Raw genomic sequence first — 24,996 nt, 5'->3', positions numbered from 1 at the left:
ACTCTTCTGTGACATTAACCAAACCAAATTTGGTCAAGGCCTCACATTGCATGACGGGTTTCAGGAAGCTAGTATAGAGTCACTGCTGGTTCTCACTATTGCACCTTGTTTGCTCATGGAGGGAGTCTCTGAATGGGTCGAATTGAAAGTGCTGAGCTCTCCCTTCCCCACATAATTCCAGCACCTTCTATGTGGCCTCCATTGTAAGTTCTCTTATTTCTCTGAAGTGCCTTGTGTCTGGCACTATATACAGCCTGGGAGACAGAAGTGCTGGCAGGAAAGGAACAACTCATGAAGGGCAGATCCTCTCCCTCCCTCTCCTGTGCTGGCCATGGTGGAGGCCCCTGTAACCTGTCAGAGAGGATGGGGTGGGGTAGACAAGGAGAAGCAACTCTAGGTATAAAGGTTTTCAAGGCTAAAAGTCATGTGACATTATATCCCTGCAAATCCATCCACATGCACTTACATAAATCATGGCAGAAATTCTTTTTAATCATGGGGAAAGTTAGTCATCCCTATCCATGCACTCAGTCTATACAAGTGAAAAACCCAAACCTGACATATTTCTACCTTTAGCTGTCTGAGAGAAATTCAACTGAAACATAACACAACATTCAAGGATATTGGGGTGAGAGCACACAGTAGTTCTGATCACTATCAGCGTGCCACAAGGAGAGCTGGCTCTCGTTCAGTAGGGGGACACTCCCTCCAGGGCTCATGGGTTCCTCATGGGGTTCCTTGGGTGGTGTGTCTGCATACGGGGCAGTGTCTAGATGCCCTGTGCTGGGCAGAGCTCCAGGAAATTGTGCTAAATCCCTGTCAGGATACATGGTGGCAAATAGGGGAGATTCACCTTCTCTTAGGGAAGTGGAGAGAATCTTCTAAAATCCTCCTGACTTAGGGGCAGTTTGGGGTATTTGGAAAGACAAGTTGCATTTTCAGTGGGTGAACTTTAGAAGTTCTTGTGTCTTTTTATGACATATCCAGCAAGAGGTCATCAGAAAATGAAAGAAAAATGGAGTGAGGGAGGTGAGACAGTTAAGTACTTCCCTCCCCATAAAAATTGGGAAGGAGAAAGGATTGTATGTTTTTTCAAAGACATTCTGGCATTTTGAAAAGAGCAGAATTTAGCTAAAACTGGATGTGGCCCAGCCCTTGGTGGGTGATGAAGACCAGGCTGTGGGGAGGGGATCATCCATGTGCACAGCCAGAGGACACCGGGGTGCTCTGTCCAGGCAGGAGCAGTGTGGCCACATCCTGCACAGCGGAGCAGGGCTGGCCAGGGAACCACTTCTGCTGATGGACCACATCCAACTCCTTTAACTGTAAACCAAGACTCGACACACCTGTCCACTTAAGCACATAAAGAACTTTATCTTGGATTTGGAGGATTTAATGACTGGGTTATGGGGGTAGGAGTGCCAAAGGGATTGCACCACATCTTCCCATTGCGCCAGGGATCATTGGCAACATCCTGGAGGGCTGCCTGGAGCAGACCGATTGTGGGGGCCGGGAGCATATGGGTCGGGGAGGCTGGGAGCATATGAGTGGGGGAGGTCGGCACGGGGCATATGGGCAATGCGTCCAACAGCAGTTGAGGGGACAGCACGCCAGGCTGGGTTGCAGGCAGCAGCGTGGGTACCTGCGCATCCTCCCTCCTCCGGACCTAAGTAAGGGACATGGCTGTGGGAAGAGAAGAGAGAGGTCAGTGAGAAGCCCTGAAATTGGGAACAGAAACTTCTAGTTTCCTTGGCTTATGGGCGCTGGCCGTAAGGCAGGACCTCTGAGGATGCCCTTCCTCTCCCTGGGGACTCTTCCTTCCTGGGCTCCTATCTGAGACTCTGTTCAGGTATTGGGGTGTGCCCAGCATTCCCAGCCCCAGGGCTCGGACACTGAACTCCTTTTGCTCAGATGTTGACTGTCTCTGCATCCCCTGCCGGGCAGCCTGGGGACTGAGGACATGTTCTGACTAAATGAGGGCCCTAGAGTTCCCCAGGCTTCTCAGGTGTGTGGTGAGGGGTGTGTCTCCATCCCAGCCAGGAGGGCCTCAGCATGGGAGGAGCAGCTGACCCACAGCTCTGGTGCAGGGAGGGGATGGAGGCACCAAGCACTCCCCGTCTGACTGTTCCTCCAGCCTTTTCATTTAAATTTGGAAGTGCTGGGTAATGTTCTAGATTTGTCTCCCCTGCCATCCTTGAGATGAAAATCAAGGAAAACACATGGGTCCCTGTCTAGACTCAGCTGGGAGTTTCCTGAGCACCACGTCTCATTCTTAGACATTTTCTTGACAGATGCCTGTACCCACACTCCCAGAGGGCCGCTGTCAGGAAATAAAGCAAAGGACTCTGGCCATAGGGAGCATCCCTGTACCTTGTTTACCTTGCGCCTGGGCTATGACATATCACTGGGCCCTGGTTGTGGTTTTGTAATATGTTGCACATGATCTGCATGCGCAGAGTGTCCAGTTTGTCCTGGAAAGCAGAAGAGCCTGTGAGGAAGCTCTGAGCTGGCTGCTGCCTCCAGCGGGACAGTGTCCCCTCCAGTTCCCAAAGGCACCTGAGCTCTGTCCCCACAAACTCCCAGGGGGATGATAGTGGCCTTCCCTGTGACAATGGGCCTGCTGTAGGTCAGGGTGTGAGTCAGGAACTTTTAGGGATGTACAAATTAGTGTATTTGCAGGACAAGCCAGGAGCTGCGAGCAGAGCTAAAGTATAAGGCTGGAGGTGATCTGCGGTGACTCGGAGGGGAACATGAGGTGCCCGCGGGGTACCTGGGAAGGAGCTAGAAGGAAGGGAGGAGGAGGCCTGCACTCATGAGGCCCACCAGGGAAGGCAGGGAAGAGGCTCCATGCCCTCAGGGTGTGCAGGGTCCGGCTGACAGAGGATGGAGGGAAGAGGAGGCTCAGGACAGACCGAGAGTGACCTGGAACCCTGGCGGGGGATCCTAGGGGAGCTCTGGACCCTGCACTCTAGCTCTGCCCTGATGTTGTCAGTGGGGGAGCCATGTCCTGGAACAGGAACAAGCCCTTGCTCAGGGCTTCCACCTCTCCGGAACATGTGCTGTATTGCTGTATTGCTCACTGAGAGGAAGGCATTGCTGGCTCTCCTGGTGCCATAGAAGTTCCTGGAGGAAACCATGGTCCCCAAGAGGACCGAGGCAGGACAAGGAGGAGGGGCAAAAAGGGGCAGAAATTGTGGGCTGTTTCTTCCTCCACCCCAGCCATCTGGATTCTATTTTGTGCTGGGGCCCAGTGTGCGATGTGTCTCAGCAGGGCAGGCCCAGCTCTTCCTGGGGAAGGACATTCCCTTCAGGCCCCTCCTCCATTGACCCTTGTCACCCCTTCTGAGGGCAGGTGGACAAGGCAGAGCTCCCTCCCTCACTCTGCTGAGCTGGCTTCTGTGGGTGCCAGGTGCACCAGCATTTCCGCCCAATGGGGGAAAGATCTTGACTCAGATTTCCTGCTTTTATTTTCTGACCTTCATGAACTTGTGATTTTGTTTTAACCCATGCTACTCCCCAGGAGACCCAAGTCATTGATGGGGCTGATGAGAACCGCTGTGAAAGCAGTGATTCCATAAATGTGAGCCCCTTGAGGGGGAGCCTGGTGTTGGAGCCAAGTGAGTAAAGCTCAGTGCCCTGAACACTCCTCTCCATCCAAGCCACATCTTCTGGGCCCAACCTGTTACTCTCCTTTGGAGCCCGACCTACCCACAGTTCCCTGTATTGGCCCAACTCACCTCTAGGTGTCTTGGGTTGTCATCTCCACCACAAGGGACCACCACCGTGGTGCACGTTTGTAAACAAGTTTCCTAGGAAGAGAAAGCTTTTGTCTGGCATTTCTGGGGTTCAGAGACATGAATTGTTCCCCTAGCACCTGTCAACTTCTGGCCCCTCAGCTAAAGTTTGTTGGGAGGATTCAAGGACAACTGATTAGCAGCACTCTGTGCTGCAGGGGAGGCCTTCCGTGGGAAGCAAAAGCAACCTCTACGTATTTTGCAAGGAAGATCCTTCCCCAAATAGACAGCAAATTTTCTCAGGCTGCCTGGGTTTCTGAGGCTGCCCTTTGGAGAGGCCTGGTCTTGGGGTTTTACAATTTAAAGGTGGACTTTGGGGAGGAGCATCAGCAGAGGCTGATTGGCCTGGTGTTGGCTGATGCAGCCTCCCTGACCACAGTGCAGCAGCACCGAAGGCAGCCTCTGAGTGGGGCCTGCTTCCTAGGTCTCCCCTTAATAGGTCACAGTGGCCTGCTGTGCACATTCTATGGGTCCTTTTTGGGCCTCCTTACCGGGGAGAGCCACAGGCAGCTCAGCTGACCTTGGTCCCTGGTGTACTTGGCCTGGGCCTCCCTCACAGTTCATGGGAGGACTGACTCCCTCCGCCCTCCTCAGCTCTTAAGTGCCCAAAGGACAAACCCAGCCAAATCCCAGCCAGCCAGGAGACAGGGAGGAAACCAAAGAAATGCTACCCAACAGGATCAGAGACTGCAGGGGAGTGACCAGTACTGGAACCCTGAGATTCCTTTTCCAACTGCTCACTAAACCCAGGGAAGGACCAGCCAATGACCAATTGTTGGGAACTGACACACAAAACCAAAAGGAAAGCCCTGGTCATGTCACTGTGGATCATGGCACTTGCTGCAACAGCTACTGCAATTTATAGTGTGATGGAGGCTCTGGATCAGACCGTTGGGAGCTTGGAGAGGGTGTCTCTGATGCCATTTTGTGAGTCCTAGGTCCTCCCACTTGTCCCTCCCTGCCCCTCTGTCACCCTGCTTTCTGCCAGCTCTCTCTGTCCAGGTAGGTGGAGATGGTGGGGTGGGAAATAGAGATATCCTACAGCTCAGGCGGCTTTCTTGTGCAGGTCTGTGTGGGCATCAGAAACGAAACGCAACTTAGCACCATCTTGTTCTAGAATGTGAAAAGAGAAACAAGGAGGAAAGGTTTTTGCAGGGCTCTGGCTGGTCCACACAGGCAGGAGGGGACTCTGCTCAGCAGGAGTGAGTGAGAACGTGGCTTTGGGTGTCACTGTGGATGCCCACCCCGGGGGTTGGTGGCCTGTAGGCTGCATGTCCTTAGCACCTGACTCCTCACTTAATTGAGGGACTTGGTACCTTCTAGGCCCTGCTCGCCCTGGCTGCTGCTGTGCCTTCCCCTATGCTCCTCCTTCTCTCTCCATCCAGCAGTGACTTTGCCACTGTCACCGTGCCCTGCTGTCCCTCCCCTCCTGGCTGGGCTGTCCTCTCCTATTGCTCTGCTTTATCAGGGCACGTGGTCTCCAGAAGGTGTCATTGTGTGGTCCACCTCATGCCCGCCCAGGTACCAATGCCAACCCAGACCCCAGACTTTAGCTGCTGTGGACAGGCTGGCAGCTGCTTCCTTTCTGTCCCTGTTTGCCCAGTATGGGCAGCACCCCCTGGCACTCCAGAAGAAGATGGAGGGAGGTGATAGCTGCACAGGGGATGTGTAGATACTGTGTTGGTTTCTAAAGCTCAGCTGCCCAGAGCTTGGGATTCCTGTTCATTCTGTGCCCCTACAGGGCCCCTGCTTCTTCCCTCAACAGCACAGTCCTCCTCTCAGTCTCATGTCCACCTGAGCGCTCAGTACCCGGGGGCCATTAGGCAGCTTGCCAGAGATTGCGGGCCCTTGTCGCCATGGACCAGGCCGCCCATGGCCACAGGCTGTGCTAGCACGAGGCAGGAGGCCCTGCCAGGTTGTCTCTCTGCCTGGAACTGGAGGGCAGAGTCTGTGTCTGCCTTTGCTCCTTGAAGACTGCGCTGAGGGAGCAGCAGAGACCCAGGAGTGCATGTGTTGGGCCCTAGGAGAGTTGTCTGGGCTCAGGGAGGTGTGCAGCTTGGGGTACTCACCTTTCTGCGGTGGAGTAGCCACAAGCACCCTATCATCAGAGGTATTAGTACCAGCATGCACGCAGCCAAGTGGTAAGGGTTGATGTTGGGAAACTGTGATCCTTGATTTCCGGGACCTGCCGCTGCCGCATTGGAAGGGTCAGGTGGCTGCACATTGCAGAGAGAAAACACCAGGAGTGTGGGCCTGGGGCCTCTCGACGCCCACTGCTGAGCACACATTCTAGACTCCCGTCAGCCCACTCCCATTCTCTGCAGGTTGCCACCTGGGCGGAACACAGTACTAGAGCCAACTATGCTCAGTGCCCACCGTGGAGGTGGGACACACCCGCCCCACTGGCCATGCTCAGAGGCTAAGCCAGAGCCCAGTCAAGGAAACCAGAATCCTTGAGGAGTGACCAGCCCAGCCCCAACCCCAAGCCCTGGCTGACAGTGCAGGGACACACAATTGTACACATACACAAATGGGTTTCTGGGGGAGTGTGGGGCCCCCTGAGATTTGGGGGTTCAAGGGCAGAGCAGGAGACCCAGGATCATTGCACATGAGGGCCCCCCTGTCTTATGGATTCTGAGCTGTGGGCTGACAGCCTCAATCTCTTTGCACCTCCGTGTCCACATGTGAGCAGGAGGTGAGAGAATCATGAGGTGTGGAGGGTCATCAGAGTCCTGGCACAGGCCAGGTCCATGTGGGGCTGAGAGAAGGGGCTGTCTCTGGCTGTCGTTCTGAATCTGGTGTGAGTGGGACTCAGGTGGGACCCCACGCAATCTCTGCTCAGAGCAGCAGGCGAGGGGGCGGGAGAGGTGTGGTGCCCAGGGACAGGGTGGAAGAGAGAACGGCAAGGTCAGAACTGCTCACCTGCTGTACCTGGACCAGACCTGCGTTTCTCCTGAGGACTTTCCTCATGGGCCTGATGACAGACGAGCTGTGCGTAGGCAGGAATCCTGAGGGGCTCATGCGCATCCTCTGGCCGGTCTGAGCGGATGTGCAGACACAATGCAGACAACACAGAGATGTCAGCTGGTGGGGACCCTCACAAGCAGGTACAAGACACCGGGCTCTGGCAATCGGGCACCGAAGCCCTGCTCCCCAGCACACTCTTCTCCAGCCTAATGCTTGCCACTGCCATGCCTCACTGCCCTGGGCTATGGTGCCCGGGTGATGGGGGACCTGGAAAGAGCCTGTCGCCTTCGTTCCCCGGTCTCCCTTGCTGAGATGACTCCTGATCCCTCCCAGGGCCCTGATAGCTTCTCCACCCGCTGAGGAGAGAGATGTAGGGAGAGCTGCAGCCAGGACAGCTGAGGAGTGTGGAGAAAGAGGAAGGAGGGGAGGGGGCTAAAGGGATCTGAAAAATGACAGCCAGTGTCCTCAGGGTCCCAGGGGCTGTGATGGTCACACACCAGGCACCAATGCAGAGGAAACGCACCCTGACTGTACAGGGCCCAGCTGTCCCCTCCACATACCCTGTGCCTGGAGCCTGCTGGGAAGGCCCGGTGCCCAGATCCTGGAGTCTGGTTCCTTGCACAGAACCTCCTAGCACCCCCACTGACCCCCGCTGGATGAAGATGGTTCCCCCACTTCCCCACCACAGACCAGGTGAGGGTTGCTGGCAAGACAGTATTTAGCATGGGAAGATCCTCATTTCTGGAATCTGCTTGGGTGCTTATTTCTCCCTTGTATGTGCCTTCAATGACTGTGTTCAGAGAGTAGAGGGCATCTGTCATGCTAAGATGGGTGCACTCCAGAGCTCCTAGAAGCCGCTCAGACATGTCCCAACTCTGATGAAGGGCTAAGGGCATCATTGGCGGGAGATGCCGCCCAGTCCTGCCAGCACCTGCTACTTGCTAGGCCTGTCCTGAGACTCATCCTCTGTCTTGCCTTCCTAAATGACTCCCTCCCCAGGGCAGGCTTCTGGGTACCCCAGAGGGAGACCATGTACTTACCCTGTGACCTCCACAGTCCTTGCTGCTGATCTTGAGCCCGTTGCTGATGAAGCTGGCACCGTTGTTCAGGCTCACTTCAACAGAGATATCGCTAAACACAGAAAGGACAGATGGGGACCACAGGTGCAGGTCGGCACAGCTCTTGGTTTCTGCTCAAACCATAGCCCAAGCTCTCCCTGCTGTGATGGCTTTGAACATCAGGCATTCGGGGCTACTGGAGGGCGGACAGCCTGGGGAGGAGACCCCACCCCAAGTCCCATGAGGTCCACCTCGGTGATGTGGATGACCAGTGAGGAACTCTGCATGGGGTCAGATGCTTTATGGTCACAAGCTCAGTGACCAGGGAGGCTGTGTGGTGTCACCATCCTGACTCTTGTGTATTTGTATTGTGCTGGCTCCACTCTGAAGGCTGCTGGGAGCAGTGGAGCCCACCTGGGTTCCTCATCTTCCACGTCTGTCCTCAGCAGGGGCTGTAGCACAGCAGATCCCTAGGCTCATCGGGGGATCATCAAGATGGGTTGGTCAGGATGATTGCCCTGAAGCCTCCCAGAGCACGTCACATGCTGCCCAGCAGAGGTGGCCCCACATTCTGCATCTCTTAGGGTCAAAATGCCTGCCTGTCCCAGAGTGGCACTTACTTGGCTGGTATCTCTATCTTCACTCCCGGACACTTTATGCTGGTGTCTTCCACCTGGGTGGCTTTTTTATCTAAAGCAAATGAGACAGGAAGAAAGTCAGTGGACGTGCCCATCCACCCCCGCTCCCGTCTGCCTGCCCTTGGCTGGTGCAGCTCTGCGGGGCAGATGCAGCATCTCCTCTCTGCCCTCTCAGAAGCTGCCCGCACCAGCAAGGGCAATGACCTGCGTTCTGTGGGATCCGGCTCTCCAGGGCTTATGTTTGTGGGGCTGGCAGGAAAGCAGGCAATAAAACACAAACAAATTAAATAAATTTCCTAGAATTGAAGTTATGACATAAATGTTCAAGGTTGGGACACGGAATGGAGGGATCAGGCAGGTGCTAGGAACAAGGTGATCTGTGAAGTCTTGATGAAAACTGAAATATTTATGCATTCAATGAATTCATGCTGGTATTTGTTTCAAAATATTGATTATCCTATTTTGGTAATTACTGATATGAAGAGATGCTGTTTCAAGTTCTTTTTTCAATAATTGTATTTTTTTTTCATTTTTTGAACATTTACATTAAAATAAGTTATTTGTGAGGATGCTATTCTGGAGCTGAGTGTCATGAGTGAAAGCCAGGGTAAGGTCCCAGGGCAGAGAGGTTTGCCCTGTGGGAACAGCAAGTGTCAAGCCCCTGAGGTTGTCCTACCTGACCTTGTTGCATACGTAAGATTGAACGTGGAACAGAACTCTTGGTCCTAGAAGAGTTTGGGTTTTAATCTAACGACAATGAGTCTGTTGAGGGGTGAGCCATCTCAGCACAGGCTTTAGACATCGAAGAAATAAGACCTACCCTGGACCGCATATGGGTATAAAAGCAAAGAGAGTTCAAGGATGCCATGCAGGTTTTGACCAGATTGACTGGGTGATGGTGATGCTATTTACCAACATAGGGAATTTCTGAGGATGGCTAGTGATTTTCTTCCTTTGCATTTGTTTACTGTTATTTTATTTGAGCATGGCAGTCACAAGACTCAAAAGAGCACCCTGAGTTGTGGATCCTGCTTACCTGAGTTCCAATTCTTTCCACCCCTGAACTGTGCGGAAGTGGTGAAGGCCCAGCTGCCATTACAGTCTGACTTACCCCTCCACACACCCTAGTCAGCTCCACAGGGAGCCACTCCTCCATCATGGAGGAACACCCGATGTGCGAGTGTCACCAGATAACAGGCTTCCATATGTCGCAGAGCTTACTTAGCGCAGCTGTTACATTGCTCCCGTTTCACAGTAGAGAAAATAGAGCAAGAAGGGAACTTTCACATGGTCAAGGGCACACAGTAATGTGTGCCTGTGCCACATCTCAGGACCTGGATGTGGCCTGCTTGGCCGTCTCTCTCAATCGAAGGTGAAAATTCCCTCCTGGGAAAGATACCAGTGCTCCTGGCATGTACTCAGAGCCCAGGACTAATATAAGTTCCCCTGGTTGACTCGTGAGATTGGGGTCCGTGTCTCTCAGGGAAAGTGAGAGATGAGGAAAGCTCAGGGGGAAGCAACTCTGAGGAAAGACCCTCCTCACAGGGAGTAGCCCTGACCCCAGACACTTTTGTGGCTCTGGGGCTGATGGACCCACCTACAACCCTCCTTCCACTCTCGGTGCTGCCTCTATCCTCACAGCTTCCACAGGGAATGGGCATAGAGTGTTTGGAGGCATGGTGCCTGAGGGAGACAGCGTCTGTGGGAAATATGCTACTTGTACAAATCAGGGAGGTACTTACCAAAAAATACGGTGTCACTTATTTGAAATCTGCAGAGAACATCGTTTTTGTTTTTGGTGTTATGAAAACCTCATCCAAAGACGCCTACATCATAGTTTCCTGCAAGGGCAACATCCAAAGGTGTGTGTAAGGAGGGCTGAGCTCTGTTGTCTGCTGATCTCATCACTATGGCAGTCTACCCCCAAATGGAGCCCCCAAGGGACTCCTGCAGGAGGCAGCTGTTCTGAACCAACATCTGGGTGTCTCCTGAGGCTCACCTGGTGTTTCTGAGGGGCCACTGTGAGGAGGCTGGCGGAGCTCTCGGGCACTGTCCCCACAGCTGCTACCAGCACAGCCCATTCAAGGCTCCACCTGGTCCCAACTATGAACAAACCCATCTTGGGTCTCCAACCTTTAAGTCCTGAGGCTCCCTAAAGGGTGCAGGCCGTGCTTTCCAGCCTCCAACAGACCATCATCATAAACAAGAGTGGAGCAAGACAGTGCAGGCTGCACCACTCTGCCTCTTGCCTGAAGTGAGCAGCCTGGCCTGGTGACTTGTGAAAGGATTTGACGTTTGGGGTCTGCTTCTCTTCCCTATCTTTTTGAGTGTCTATGGCTGACTGAGGAGCTGAGGAACAAGGTGGGACCCCGGGGAGACAAGCAAGGAGCAGCTGACCCTGTACCAAAGAATACCCCTTCCCTTAGCTGTGAGGCAGATCCCTGAACATGATTGTTCTACCCCTCTTACTGACCCTCTGGGGCTGCCTCACTTCCTACCCAGGGATTCATGGAAAGCTCTTCCTTCTGCTGTTTGGGAAGTGACTTGCTAAGGGACATCTGTCCTACCCCTTGATTGGACACTGGGGATCCCCTCCCCTGGAACAAATACCAGGGGACACAGTGACGGCAGCTGTGGGTTTGGCTGCAGGGATTTACACAAGATGCAGGGAAGGCCTTCTTGCTGTATGTCAAGGTCATTATTCTCCACTGGTGCCTCAGTCTCATGTCTAGCTAATTCCAGTGCCCTGGAATTAGCTCTCCAGGCAGGAGAGCAGTGAGCTGCAGATGGCTACACTTTTGTCCTTTACTAGCTGCTGCTAAGGTAGGTAGCAGGTGAGAGTGGGACACAAGTGGTGGGGGAGCTGGATTAGGCTGAGCCAAGTGAAGATCTGAGCCAGCACAGCAAGGCTGAAGCGTCAGAGATTGTCTAGAAACACAGGGGCTGCCAGTGTCAGTGCCGGAGTTATCAGAGGGGCTGGGAGTAGATGCTGGGGGCACAGGGTGGTCTCTGAGCAGAAGCCAGCCCCGCCCAGGCAGCAAGCCTGTGCGCTCCTGACTGAAACTCAGGACTCCACTGCAGAGTTTTCCCCTTGGCCTCCGTCTCCCCCCTCCCACCACCAGCAGGTCTTCCCTCAGGGAGTGAAGCTGAACTTACCAGTCCGAGGTGAGCTGTAGGACGGTGTGGCCCCTTGTGAAGAAGGTGATGATGGAGACGCGCATGTTCGGGCTGGGGAGGAAGCACGTGTATGTGAGAGTCATAAACAGAGGTTCAAATGACCCCATGAGCAGTCAGGGAGGGGACATCTGCCTGTGTTCACTTCCCTCGAACCTGTGACCCCTTCCTGAGTTCCAGGAGCTACCATAAATTTAGTAAAGGATTCTGAGGCCAGCAAATGTGTGGCTCTCCAGGGAGACTGTCAAGGTGGTGTCCTGCTCTATCCCCAGATCCCAACCTCTACTTTTCTCTCTCTCTCTCTCTCTCTCTCTCTCTCTTTCTCTCTCTCTCTCTCTCTCTCACCACACACACACATGGATGGTTCATGCCTCACATACTAGGTGAAGGTCCCTATCCCTACCCCATGAGGGTCTCTAGAAACACATTTTTGTAACACAAAAATGTTACAAATTCTCTGTAACATTTTTTGGAAACTCTAAGCCCTTCCCTCCTGGACTATGTTACTTTCCTGCCTCCATCTAAGAGAAATTATTGTCCCTTCTGCCTCTCATTCACATGGCTCCATCCCTTTTTTCTCCCTGCCCACTGTCTTCTGGGTCACAGGCCCCCTTTGTCTGTTAGAGGATTGCTGCCCTAGTCCCTGATGAACTCCATGTAGCTGTGGTCCTGTTTCCACTCATTTTACCCACAATTACCGGTTTTCCTGGAGCACAATCCTCATCACCCACACTCAGCCCAAGAGTCATTTATAACTTCCTGTTGCTCACGTGAATTGAGGCCCCTGGCTTGGCTGTATGAGCCCTTTGGCTCTTGACGCCAAGCTGCCCTGTCCCAGACTCAGTTGTTCCCCTTCTGTGAGTTAAGCCCTCTGTCCCCCTAAACACATCACTCTCTCCACAGGAAGTCTCCTTGATGCTCTTGTTACCCTGTCCTTCTTCCTAACAGTCCTAGTGCAAATGTCCATAACCTGGGGAAATCCATCCTTGAATTTTCTCTAGGAAGTCTTGCTTTTTCTTTAAAGTTGCCATGAGAGGGGGCGGAGCAACATGGCGGCGAGGAGACGCTGCGAGTAAGATCTCCCATTAAAAAAAGTTAATAGGGAGGAAAAGCGGCAGGTCCCAGTGAGAACTGGGACACGGAAGATAAACGGGTGACTCCAGCAAACTGCCCGAAGAAGAAAGTGGCCATAAAAGAGGACTAGAAGGGAGGGAAGTGCAGAACCCTGCTCCCCTCCCCCGCCCACAGAGGCGGCACTCTCCGACCGGCAGAGAGGAGGAAACAACAAACCAAAACGGCCAACAAGAAAAACGGACGCAGCAAGCGGGACTGGGAGTGGAAAGGAACTATTGCAGCCACCACACCCCGTGAACGGGAGCTGAGGAGAACCCTGCAGGATCCGCCGCGGAGGTGAGCTCCGGGCGCCATTAAAGAGAGACCCCGCCCAGGAGGAGACCAGCACCAGCACACAGCCCCGGCCGCCCGGTAAGCCTGCGCGGAAAGCGGCGTGCTGGAAAAACAGACGCGGATCGGGATTGCGCGGGAAATTGGCGCGGATCTCGCTGAAAAGCAGTGCGGTTGAAAAGCAACCGCGGATCCAGATCGGATCGCAGCTGCCCAGGTCCCCGCGCCTGCGACCTAGGCTTGCGGGGAGACGTGCGGAGGCCCTCCCTGAGTGAGCAGGAACCAGGCGCCCAGGCAGGGGAGCGGGATTCAAAAGGCGCCATTCCCGTGCCACTGATCTGGGCTACAGCCCGCGTCCTGGAACTGAGGGCTTTGGAACTGAGACCCGGGGCACGAAATTAGGGGTGTGGGTTCCCCACGACGGTGGGGCACAAGGCAGACACAGCACCCCAAAGTCGTTGAGGTGTACCCTACCATCCCCGCTCTGCTCCCTATACCACGGGGTGGAAAATCAGCTCCCCAAGGGCTCTAGGAGAGATCTCTGGCGCCACCTAGCGACTTGAAGCCAGCACAGGCTCCTGAAGGAGCTAGTGGCCAGCTGGGGAGTTAGCCCATGCCGGGCCCCTTCTGAACAAGTAGTCTGAGCCCACAGGGAGAGCGAGCACCCACAGCCGGGGCAGACCAAGCGCGCAGAAGAGTGTGCCTGAGACCGGACGCGCAGGGAGTGTGTCCACATCACCATTATAGAATAGGGACATTTCTTCAGTAAAGACTACCTGCAGAAGGCTTCCTCAGGAGCCAGAGGTGAGCGGGGGAAGTTCGCCCACGCCAGACCCCCTCTGGCCTGCCCAGAGGGGGAGCAGGAACCCACCGCCGGGGCAGACCAGGCACACAGGGGAGTGTGTCCCCACATCGGCATTTTAGAACAGGGACCTTTCTCCAGTAAAGACTGCTTGAAACTGACAGATGACTCCTGGAGGAACCAGAGGGGAGCAGAGAAGCCCACCCAAGATGCCGGCCAGTCCCAACAACACAGTGTCCCAACGCATACGGCAAATTAGAAAACAGACAGTAGGGAGGAGAAGAACCACACGCAACCTAGCAACTCTCCAGAGAAAAAGCACACCACAAAAAGAAAACCAGCCCCCAGATTGCAACGACAGTAACTTGGAAGAACTTCTGAGCCTTCCAGAAAGAAAATTTAAAATTGCCGTGATTAAAAAACTGACAGAAGTCATAAAGGAAAACAATGATAAGGGAAAAATAATCAACGATCAGAAGAATGAAATTGAGTCCCTAAAGAGGGAAGTAAAAGAAATGCAGGAGATCAAAGAATTAATGGAAGAACTAAAGAATTCTGGGAAAAGCAATGAAAGCAGAATTGATGAAATGGAAGAACGAATAAGTACTCTTGAAGACACAGAAATAAAAAGAACCAAAACAGAAAAGGAAAGAGAAGTACGAAGGAAAAAGAATGAAGAAAGACTTCGGGAACTATCTGACTCCATGAGGAAAGGAAATATAAGAGTTAAAGGAATACCAGAAGGAGAGGAGAGAGAAGTAGGAACAGAGAAAATATTCAAAGAGATAATTGAAGAGAACTTCCCAAATGTGAAGGAGGAGCTGAAAATTGATATACAAGAAGCAAGAAGAACACCAAACTTCCACGATGAAAGGAAAAATACAGCAAGACACATAATAGTAAAGCTCCCAAGAATCCAGGACAAGGAAAAAATAATGAAGCTGGCAAGAGGGAAGAAACAGATAACATTCAAAGGAAAGCCAATCAGGCTGACATCAGACTTCTCCGAAGAAACACTACGGGCAAGGAGAGAGTGGAGGGACATAGTCAATAGACTCCAAGAAAACAGATGCCAACCAAGAATACTCTATCCCGCAAAGCTCTCCTTCCTCTTTGAAGAAAGAATATGGACTTTCCCAGACAAACAGAAACTCCGGAATTTCATTGCAACTAAACCCCCACTCCAAAAAATACTACAAGGAGTCCTAAAGCCAGAACCTCAGAGGGACGAATAACAATGAAAGAAGGCCAAAAAAAAAAGTTATTAAAAGAATAAATAAATAAAATCAAAGGAAAGACAAACACAATGGCAAATACAGATGTTAACATATCAATATTAACTCTAAATGTAAATGGACTAAACTCTTCAATAAAAAGACACAGAGTTGCAGCCTGGATTAAGAAACAAAACCCAACCTTTTGCTGTCTCCAGGAAACACATTTAGCTACAAAAGATAAAAATAGGCTCAAAGTTAAAGGATGGACCAAAGCAAATGGACCAAAAAAGAAAGCAGGAACAGCTATACTTATATCAGATAAAATAGATTTCAAACTCAAAAAGATAAAAAGAGACCCCAATGGTCACTACATTATGATCAAGGGGACAATACTTCAAGAAGAAATAACACTCATTAACATATACTCACCAAACGAAGGAGCACCAAAATATATCAGACAACTGTTGTCCTCTCTGAAAACAGACATCAGAGAAAACACATACGTAGTGGGAGACTTCAACACACCACTATCAACAATGGATAGATCAACAAGACAAAAAATAAGTAAAGAAACCAAAGCTCTAAATAAGGACCTAGAGCAATTGGGCTTAACAGACATCTATAGAACACTAAACCCCAAAAAAAACGGAGTACACATTTTTCTCAAGCGCACACGGATCATTCTCCAGGATCGATCACATACTGGGGCACAAGACAAACATTAACAGATACACCAAGATTGAAATCATATCAACCATCTTTTCTGACCATGAAGGCGTCAAACTAGAAATAAACCATAAAAAGAAGGCAAGGAACTTTCCTACCTCATGGAGATTAAAAACCACACTACTGGAAGACCCCTGGACTAATGAGGAGATGAAAGAAGAAATTAAAAAATTTTTTGAATTGAACGACAAGGAGGACACCAATATCCTAAATGTATGGGATGCAGCAAAAGCAGTAATAAGAGGAAAATATATAGCAATAGAAGCTCACATCAAGAAACAAGAAAGAACTCAAAGAAACAACCTAATCTCGAAGCTCAAAGATCTAGAAAAAGAACAACAAAAAAACCCAAAACCAGTAGAAGAAAAGAAATAATAAAAACCAAAGCAGAAATAAATGAAATTGAAACTAAAAAAACAATCCAAAAGATCAATGAAACCAAGAGCTGGTTCTTTGAAAAAATCAATAAAATAGACAAACCCCTAGCCAGGCTCACAAAGGAAAAAAGGGAGAAAGCACAAATAAACAGGATCATCAATGAAAGAGGAGAAATCACAACGGACACAGCAGAAATCAAAAGAATAATCAGTAACTACTATGAACAGTTATATGGAAACAAGTTTAACAATCTAGAGGAGATGGACAAATTCCTACAACTCTACAATCACCCAAAGCTAGATAAAGAAGAAATAGAACACCTAAACAGACCAATTACAATTAGCGAAATTGAAATGGTAATCAAAAACCTCCCCAAAAACAAAAGCCCAGGACCTGATGGATTTACAAATGAATTCTACCAAACATTCAGAGACGAATTAGTGCCTATCCTTCACAAACTCTTCCAAAAAATTGAGAAGGAAGGGACAATACCAAACACGTTTTATGAAGCCAACATTACACTAATACCAAAACCGAACAAGGACAACACAAAAAAGGAAAACTATAGGCCAATCTCCCTAATGAACACTGATGCAAAAATCCTCAATAAAATTTTAGCCATCAGAATCCAACAATGTATCCATAAGATAATTCACCACGACCAAGTAGGATTCATTCCAGGGACACAAGGATGGTTTAACATCCGAAAATCAATCAACGTTATCCAACACATCAACAAAAAGAAATATAAAAACCATATGATAATATCAATAGATGCTGAGAAAGCTTTCGACAAAGTGCAACACCCATTCATGATAAAAGCCCTTGAAATTCTTGGGATACAAGGAACATACCTCAACATCATAAAGGCCATCTATGACAAGCCAACAGCCAGTATCATTCTCAATGGTGAAAAACTGAAAGCAATTCCATTAAGATCTGGAACAAGACAAGGATGTCCACTCTCACCACTGCTTTTCAATATAATACTGGAAGTCCTAGCCAGGGCAATAAGACAAGAGAAAGACATCCAAGGAATCCAAATAGGAAAAGAAGAAGTCAAACTATCACTATTTGCAGACGATATGATATTATACATAGAGAACCCCAAAAACTCCACAGAAAAGCTAATTCAACTCATCAATCAGTTCAGTAAAGTGGCAGGATACAAAATCAACACGCAAAAGTCAGTAGCCTTCCTATACACAAACAATAAATCTGAAGAAGAAGAAATCAAAAAAACCATCCCTTTCGTTATTGAAACAAAAAAAAATCAAATATTTGGGAATAAATCTAACAAAAGAGGTAAAGGACCTATACAAAGAAAACTATAAAACACTGTTAAAAGAAATAGAAGAAGACACAAAGAAATGGAGAGATATCCCCTGCTCATGGATTGGAAGAATAAACATTATTAAAATGGCCATCCTTCCAAAAGCAATATACAGATTCAATGCTATTCCAATCAAAATTTCAATGTCATTCTTCAAAGAAATAGAACAATTATTGATGAAATTCATATGGAATCACACAAAACCCCGAATAGCCAAAGCTCTCCTGAAAAAAAAAGAAGGGACTGGAGGCATCACACTCCCAGACTTCAAACTATACTACAAAGCCATAATCATCAAAACTGCATGGTATTGGAACAAGAACAGACATACAGACCAATGGAATCGAATAGAAAATCCAGAAATAAACCCACAGATTTATGGTCAACTAATCTTTGACAAAGGAGCAAAGAATATGCATTGGAGCAAAGAAAGTTTGTTCAATAAATGGTGCTGGGAAAACTGGGTCGCTACATGCAAAAGAATGAAGCTTGACCACTACCTCACACCATACACAAAAATCAACTCAAAATGGATTAAAGAATTAGACATAAGACCTGAAACCATAAAATATATAGAAGGAAATATAGGCGAAACACTACGTGATTTGCACATCAAAGACATCTTTACAGACACATCACCCAAAGCAGTGATAGTGAAGGCGAAGATAAACAGCTGGGACTACATCAAATTAAAGAGCTTCTGCACAGCAAAAGAGACAATAACAAAAACAAAGAGAAACCCCACCAACTGGGAGAACATTTTTGCACCCAACACTAATGATAAAGGACTGATCACAAAAATCTGCAAAGAGCTGATGAGACTCAACAACAACAAAGAAAATAATCCAGTCAAAAAATGGGCAGAAGAGCTAAAAAGAAACTTCTCTGAAGAGGAAATGCAAATGGCCAACAGGCATATGAAAAAATGTTCAACATCACTTGTCATCAGGGAAATGCAAATCAAAACTACCATGAGATACCATCTTACACCAGTGAGAATGGCACATATTAAAAAAACTAGCAACAACAAATGTTGGCGAGGGTGTGGAGAAAAAGGAACTCTTCTGCACTGTTGGTGGGAGTGCAAACTGGTCCAACCACTGTGGAGAGCTGTGTGGAGATTTCTGGACCTACTAAACATAGAGCTTCCATATGATCCAGCAATTCCACTCCTAGGTATTTACCCAAAGGACACAGAAACATCAATTCCAAAGAACACCTGCACCCCTATGTTTATAGCAGCACTGTTTACAATAGCTAAGCTTTGGAAACAACCCAAATGCCCAAAAATAGATGACTGGATCAAGAAGATGTGGTACATATATACCATGGAATATTACTCAGCATTCAAAAAAGATAAACACATGCAATTTGCAGCAACATGGATGGCGCTGGAAGGGATCATGCTCAGCGAAATAAGCCAAAAAGAAAAAGAAAAATACCGGATGGTCTCACTCATAGCAGGAATCTAGAAAACTTAAATAAGGGATCAGGAAAATGAATAACTATAAGAAAGTGAAAATCAAAATCAACAAAAAACTATGAACCAGAGACACTTTTAGGGGGCAGGGGCGGGAGGGGAGGGATTGGGGTCAGAATGGGGGGGCTGCAATTGTATGGGGAATATAACAATAAAATTTATTATCTAATAAAAAAAAATTAAAAAAAAAATAAATAAATAGAAAGCAATTTAATTCAACTTGTACTCACTGGGTGTATACAATATACCTAGTCGGTATAAATATGAGGAAGCACTTAGCTTCAAGAGGGAGACCCTGTGGAGGCAAACTGGGATGGTTGGTTGTGCCACACTAGCTCTAGATAAGACATGAAGTAGGATGCTTTTCTGAAAAAAACCTCCTACATCCTGTAACTCTGACTCTCCTGGTCCTTCAAGTCCTTGCAGAATAACCTTGGCCAGCTCTCTGCCTCTTTCTTATCTAGCAGCAAGAAAGGTGTCAGTACAAGCCCGTTATGAGAAACAAGCTAATCAACAAGCTGATGCAAAAAATTTTAATTCACATGACCGAAAAGAAATTGTTTATTTATGTTAGGATATAAAATAAATATAATTTCTATCACCAAAAAAAAAAAAATAAAGTTGCCATGAGAGTCCTTTGCAATTTTCTTTGGAACTATCTAAACAAGTGTTTTTTTTTTTTTTTTTTTTTTTACTGTGTTACTGTTTAGCTGGTTTCTAATCTGTGACATCCTCTAGTTGGTCAGTATTTCCTACACTGTGACTTGACACCAACACTGTAAACAACCAAAGTCCATAGGACATTTGGAACGATGGAACCAAGAGAACTGCATTTTTAACTGGTTCAGAACTCCACCCGGGGCTTCATGCCTCTGATGCAAGTGACACCCATCTTCACTGGGTCTAAAGAGACAGGCTCTCTGCCTGGCATTGCTAAAGCCCCACCACATGGAGAAGTCATACTTTTCAAATATTTTGAGGAAATCCTCTATGAAGCCATATATAAATATCCAGTTGTTGTCCACACTTCCTGACCTGTGAATGAAAAATCAATGGAATAGGGTGAATTCTTTGAGTTGGCAGAGTTTATCTGAAACTATCCAACATGCTACTCCCACCCCTATGCTGCCGCACACTGTCAGCAACCCCAGGGCCTTCCTGATGGTGACTTTGCTCAGTGTAATGAGGTGGACGGCACCAATGGGATTTGTGTGCTTGCAACTGAGGGATTCAAGAGGGAGACCCTGTGGAGGCAAACTGGGATGGTTGGTTGTGCCACACTAGCTCTAGATAAGACATGAAGTAGGATGCTTTTCTGAAAAAAACCTCCTACATCCTGTAACTCTGACTCTCCTGGTCCTTCAAGTCCTTGCAGAATAACCTTGGCCAGCTCTCTGCCTCTTTCTTATCTAGCAGCAAGAAAGGTGTCAGTACAAGCCCGTTATGAGAAACAAAGTCATAACCTGACAAATTCTCCAAGATTTTCAGGAGGGATCTGAGCTGTGGGATCAGAAGTGGAGACGGTGGGAAAGAAGCCTGGAGTTTTTCGCAGGAACTTCGTAACAGTGTTTGATTTTCATTTTGTGTTCATGCATTTACTTGATAATTGTTAAAATAAATTACAAACAAATGCTGGTAGCATGGCAGGATGCTAACAAAAACGCAGATTTCCAAGCCCCAAGTCCTGGTTTTGACAGAGAAACATTCAACAAACAAGCAGAGGCTACAAAGGGAAGCAGAATGTACATAAAGAAACCCAGTCTACAAAGGTAGGCAGAACAGAAGGAAAACAAAAAGCTATCATGTAAATATATCACATTTAGGAAATGATACATTGTCAGGAGCAAGTTCTTACATATCAATAATCACTCCAAATTTAAAAATATTGAATTCATCAAGCAAAGAGAGCAGTGTGATTAGATGGACACATAAGGCCAGTTATGGATGTGTTGCCTGTAGATACATATTTCACTTTAAATAGAAACAGATGGAATGTGAAGGATGAAAAAGATATTTCATGCAGGGGAAATAAAACAATATTGGATAGTCATAGTGATAAAGAGGTTATCACATCCCAAAGACACAAAATGTGCCCCCAACATTCACACATATATATAATAGGTGAAAGGAGAAAAAACCATATTTGTAGATAACTTCTATACCTAGTTTGTCAGCAGTGGATAAGTCGTCCTGAGTGTCTCTGGGCTACTGCCCTCAACTCTGGGACGCTCATCCTTCCCAGGAGATGGCACACACCCTCCCTGCTCTCCCCCAGGCTGTCTGAGGATGGCACAGCAGGGAAAGGGCTTTGGAAACAGCCACGTGCTTCCATGAGGTCACCGACATCACACCACGGCTACTACTGAAGAGGGGAAGCTAATTCTCAGCCCTACAGGGGAGCTGGGAACGACCAAGGCCGTGTCTCCAAGCCAATGCCCAGACCACTTTCCTTCTTCAAGGTCATAAAGGTTTATATAGAGCCCAGCTTTCTCGGGACCACACCCGAGAGCAAAGTGTTCAGAAAACACGTAGCTCGTGGAAGAAAGTAGCAAAAACACTTAGCCAGCAAAGCAAAGGACTTTCTCGGCAGTGACACTATAGTGAGACAACTCAGTGAGACAAATCAGCACTGATTCTGGAGGCCAGTAAAAATGGAATGATTTGGGTGAGAAACAAAACATAAAATGATAAGCAAAAACCCAGGACATTATTAATCCATGCTGAGAAAGTAGCTCCCTGTAATGCCCCCCAAGTCTCTGGCCCAGTAGGAAGTCCACTCACTTGTCCAAGATTAAATAGAGGTCAAGATTGTTCTGGCAGGATTTCTCGTGATCTGCCAGCCTCTCCCTGGACCCGGTGTCCTGGCTGTGGCCCTGGCGGGTGCTCTCCCCATCCTGGTTGGTGTTGCTGGGGAGGCTTCTCCTGGCCCGAGTGAGGTGGTGGAAATCTAGCCAGGTCGGGGCTCTCTGCTGGTAGGACCCACTGCTTGGCAGCAGAGGGGGCAAAACCAGCAAGAGGAGGAATGCAAGTCCAGGCACCCTAAGGCAGCTGCCTCCCATTTCCTTGGCAGCCCTGGAGGCTGCAAGGGACGCTAACCTCTTTAAGTCAGGCAAGCTGGGACCTATACTCTTTCAAGCAATGTACAGGGGCCTATACCCCTTTAATCAAGTCTTTCCTTTAATCAAGTAACAATAGCCTCTACTAGTAGACCTGCACTAAGGGCAGAGTAGGACTATACTGGGAGGAGGCCCCACTGCCTGCCAGGGTGTCTCCCTGACCCATAGAGACATAATGCCCTGTGCTGTGATGGACAGGGAGGTTGGCATGGCGACCCTGTGGTGGCTCATGCAGCTCTGCTCACTGTCTTGCCTACTGACATTCCCAGGGAGGAGTCAGGGCATCTATTAAGGGGCTGTGAGAGAAACCTCCATTTGTCCCTTATATTGAGCCCTCACTGATGGCCATTAAAGTCCTCCAGGAAGCTGAGTTTTGGCAAACGCCCAGAGCAGAGGGAAGACTCAGAGAAGGACATCACTCTTGGTGGGGCGTCATGGCTTTGAGACCAGAGTGCTGTAATGGCCAATTGAGTGAATACTGCCGTCTTTCAGAGGGTGGGAGCGTCTAGAAGTTGAAGAAAGTGTTGCAATTTTGTTTGTTTAGGAGGGATTCCCCTTATCCACTGATGTATCGACCACCTCAAACTTATTAAGTCAAAGAAGAATCACTTTATCATGTTCATAGTTTGCACGGACCAGAAATTGAGAGAGATCTTTTACTACCTTGTTTGCTCCGTGGAAATCACTGCAACCCCCTGACCTTTTAATTTTAGAAACAACCCCCTATCTCTGTTCTCCCCAAACTTCGTAACATTTGATTACAATCAAATGTTATGATTTCATTGCAATCAAATCATATGGTTTTGGGGATCCATTGGAAGGATATGAATCTGCAATGCAGACTCCTCCTATCAGTGACGAAGGCAGTGTCTCCTCCAATTAGGGGTTCGATGCCTTTCATGATATTTCCTGCTCACAGCACATGGGAATTTGGGTACTGGAGTCAGGAAGAGGGGGTCGGCCAACATGGAGAAGGGGAAATCTCATAGAAGCTCTGCAGCTGGTGCCCCCTGAACACAGTTCAGTCCCTTGAAAATTCCATCTCCTCTGTAGCAGATGCTATAGCGACTTCAACCCATCCCAAATTCACAGTGGCATGCAGAGCCTTGAGTTCTTGTGGACATAGTATGAATTACAAAGGCCAACCTATTCAGGGTGAAGATGCCTCCCCAGGGCAACAGCACACACAGCAGATGCCCTGCCTACTCCTCAATTACTCAGGGAGGGGCATGTGTGCTCCCCCCAGTTTGGTGGTTAAGTATAGACCAGTGACGCATCCAGACGGTGGATCTATGTTATTGTTTGCATGCTGAGAGTGGGAAGGGGAGAAGGCATTGCAGGTTGCCTTGAGAGGACAATGAGGTTAAGAATGGGGGCAAGGATTCAGCTGGAGCTGCCTTCATCTTGCCTTCTCTTCTTTGTAAGTTGTTGGCTCCTTTGTCATAAACTGTGAAAAGGCCAAGGATCAGGAGCCCTTGCTGTTGGGTGGGTTCTCAGTGGATTTGAGGTTCCCTGGGATAATAGTAGTCCTTACGCTAGGGAGCAGTGTCAGCCAGATGCCCAAGATGGCAGAGAGGGAGGAGGGGTTGGGTGATTTGGGGGAAGGGCAGGGAAGTGGCAGGCGTCTTCCACGGCTCTCTAAGGCCTGCAGACCATATACTGGGCAGGGCGGGCACTGGCAGAGGGAGGGGCTGGCCAGTCTTCCAGCACAGAGCTGGGCGCCCCATCTGTGGATCTGATGCTCATAACACGAGCTTGGGTGATATGCTGTGAGCTGGGAAAACATCTGCTGGGTTCCACAACCGTGACAGCCCCAATTCTCCGAGCACTCTCTCGTGTTTCCAGGCTTAAAAGGATCATCTCCAAAGTGCAGAAAGGGGAAAAAGAGCTTCCATGAGTGAAAGCGTGATGACAGAAGCTGGTATATGATGGGTATGCTGTCAAGTAAAGGGTGAAACAGAAATCTCAGTCATATTTGTTCCATGACACTGCCAACACTGAATTTTAAAATGGAATTTTAAATTGGGCCAGTAAACAAAAAGTTCTCAGTGCCATCTTCTGGAACAATTGACAGCTCTGTGACATAAACCAAACCAAAATTTGGCCAAGGCCTCACATTGCATGAAGGGTGTCAGGAGGCGAGTGTGGAGCCGCTGCTGGCTCTCGCTATTTCACCTGCCTTTGCTCATGGAGGGAGTCTCTGAATGGGTCAAATTGAAAGCGCTGAGCTCTCCCTTCCCCACATAATTCCAGCACCTTCTATATGGCCTCCATTTTAAGTTGGCTTATTTCTCTGAAATCCTTGTGCTTGGCATTTAAACATTTTGGGAGTCAGAGTTGCTGGCAGGAAGGGAACAGCCCATGAGGGTCAGATCCTCTCCCTCCCTCTCCTGTACCAGCCATGGGGGAGGTCCATATCACCTGTTAAAGGGGTCATGTTGGGGTCAACAAGGAGAAGCAAATCCAGGTATAAAGCTTTCAAGGCTAAATGTCATGTGACTTAGTGTGCCCCTGCAAATCCATCCACATGCACTTAGACAAATCATGGCAGAAATTCTTTTCAATCATGGGGAAGTTAGTCATCCCTATCCATCCACTCAGTCTATACAAGTGAAAAACCCAAACCTGACATATTTCTACCTTTAGCTTTCTGAGAGAAATCCAACTGAAACATAATACGGCATTCAAGGATATTGAAGACAGTAGTTTAGATCACTATCGGCGTGCTTCAGGGACTGCTGGCTGTGGTCCACTTGGGGGACCCTCCCTCCAGGGCTCATGGGTTCCTCATGGGGTTCCTTGGGTGGTGTGGCTGCATGTGGGGCAGTGCCCAGGTGCCCTGTGCTGGGCAAGGTGCCAGAACACTGTGCTAAATCCCTGTCAGGATACATGGTGGCAAAAGGGGAGAT

General features: G+C 48.8%; 1 long non-coding RNA gene across 3 annotated transcripts; it reads right to left on the bottom strand.

Moving 5' to 3' along the window:
- Positions 1–1,356: 1,356 nt before the first annotated feature.
- LOC129145004 (uncharacterized) lies at positions 1,357–22,217 on the bottom strand. Of its 3 annotated transcripts, XR_008549962.1 has the most exons (11): positions 21,753–22,217; positions 19,935–20,006; positions 11,614–11,685; positions 10,200–10,298; positions 8,440–8,509; positions 7,802–7,892; positions 6,717–6,833; positions 5,864–6,010; positions 3,738–4,907; positions 2,380–2,471; positions 1,357–1,683 (listed from the first exon to the last, which is right to left on the bottom strand). It is a non-coding gene; the product is annotated as an uncharacterized LOC129145004 (long non-coding RNA). The 3 variants fall into 3 exon arrangements; XR_008549961.1 differs by lacking the exon at positions 2,380–2,471; XR_008549963.1 differs by lacking the exons at positions 2,380–2,471; positions 19,935–20,006.
- Positions 22,218–24,996: the final 2,779 nt, after the last annotated feature.

Source organism: Talpa occidentalis, unplaced genomic scaffold (genome assembly GCF_014898055.3).
Source record: "Talpa occidentalis isolate TD23 unplaced genomic scaffold, MPIMG_talOcc4v2.1 talOcc4.8, whole genome shotgun sequence".
Classification (NCBI taxonomy): Eukaryota; Metazoa; Chordata; class Mammalia; order Eulipotyphla; family Talpidae; genus Talpa; species Talpa occidentalis.
The sequence above is the reverse complement of the archived record's forward strand: the minus strand, read 5'-3'. Positions and strand labels throughout refer to the sequence as shown.